General features: G+C 54.6%; 1 non-coding gene across 1 annotated transcript; it reads left to right on the forward strand.

The window, feature by feature from the left end:
• The first annotated feature begins 773 nt into the window (after positions 1 to 773).
• TRNAE-CUC lies at positions 774 to 846 on the forward strand. Its single transcript has one exon. It is a non-coding gene; the product is annotated as a tRNA-Glu (tRNA).
• Positions 847 to 1,566: the final 720 nt, after the last annotated feature.

Raw genomic sequence — 1,566 nt, forward strand, 5'->3', positions numbered from 1 at the left:
TGGCAGGAACTGCAAGGTTTAAAATGCTGTGAGTGTAGCACCCTCTGCTCCTTTTATCTCCTTGGTTGAGCAGTTTCTCAACCCACTGCCTCCACCATCACTCTCCTCCGGGGGTCCTCTCTCTCCTGCTGGCTGGGTCGGCAGGGTCTCCTGAGCCTTTGGCAGGGCCCCTGGGAGTGGGGTCCTGGACGCTAGGAGGGCCTGCTCTCTCTGGCCATCTCGGGGTTTGCTGGGCTGAGTGTGGCTGTCCCTGGCAGGGACCTGCCAGGCCACTGGGCCTTGGAGCAGGTGTGCACACATGGTCCACTGACCTCAGCTGGGAACACGGTGTGCTCAGGGCTGCACCTTCCTGGGGAGCTGTAACAAGCTGTTCCCACTCCTTTGGAGACACCTCCACGGGGCGGAGAGCGGGCAGCTGGAAGCACAGCGCGGGGCTGGGAATGTTCTCCAGTGCCAGGCCCTTGGGGCCCGAAGTGCAGGCACCCGGAAGGGTGGCCCCTGGCCCATCCGTCCCTACTGTTGCTACTGGCTCCTAGCAGGGGCGGCCTCTCCTCTCTGCTTTTCTTCTCCCAGCTGAGCCTGGGTGCACGAGTGAGTTGAGGGATTCTTGGGCACATCCCCAAAGCTTTTGGGTCTCAGGGACCAACACAATTTCCAAAGCAAACTTGGAGGATTGATGGGGTGATGCCAGTTTTAAATTTTGCTAGGGAAGGGTGTTAATGAGAACAGACAAAACAAAGAAACACATGCATTGAAAATCCCATCATCGGGGCGCCCGGCTGGCTCAGTCGGTAGAGCACATGACTCTCGATCTTGGGGTCGTGGGTGCAAGCCCCACGTTGGGTGTAGAGATTATAAATAGATAAACTTTTAAGAAATCCCATGAAATGAAATAAATTATATTTTAAGACCCCAGAAGTATGAAGGACATAATCTTAGAATGAAGGAACGTCCTCCTTCTAAGGGGCATCGGGAGACTTCACAAATGTTTCTTACGCTTTAAGACCTGGGACAGGTTTGCCACAGACAGGCACCCAGCACTGGTCCCTAACGTAGTACTTGGGAACATCTCATGGTCATAAGATGGCTTCTCCACCTCTGGCCATCACGCCCACATTCCAGGCAGGAGGAAGGCGGCCGGGTGAAGTATATTTTCCTTGAAACCTTTGCCTTTTAACTCAGGAAGGAAAACCTTCCCTCGGATCTTCTGCCTTCAGCTCATTGGCCAGAACTGGGTCACGTGTGCACCCCAGAGCTCGAAAAGGGAGGCCGAGAAATTGAGTATTTTCACTTTCTGGACTCTGCGGTAGGAAAGGCCAGAAGGAAGGGGGATGGAATGAGCATTTGCACATCTGGTTTTCTGGAAAGTCTCAGCTTTCGTTTCGTTTTATCCCTCCCTCAAGTCTGTGTGGAACCCTGGGCTCTCATGGCTGACGGCGGCCTCCAGCCCCCAGTTCCTTAAGCAGCTGCCGGCAGAGCCCAGTTCAGCCTGCAATCCCAGGCTCCTTCGTAGATCCACTTTGGTCCCCAATTCAGGGGTACTAGTGTTGTCCCTGCCTGTTTTGG

Source organism: Neomonachus schauinslandi, chromosome 13 (assembly GCF_002201575.2).
Source record: "Neomonachus schauinslandi chromosome 13, ASM220157v2, whole genome shotgun sequence".
Classification (NCBI taxonomy): domain Eukaryota; kingdom Metazoa; phylum Chordata; class Mammalia; order Carnivora; family Phocidae; genus Neomonachus; species Neomonachus schauinslandi.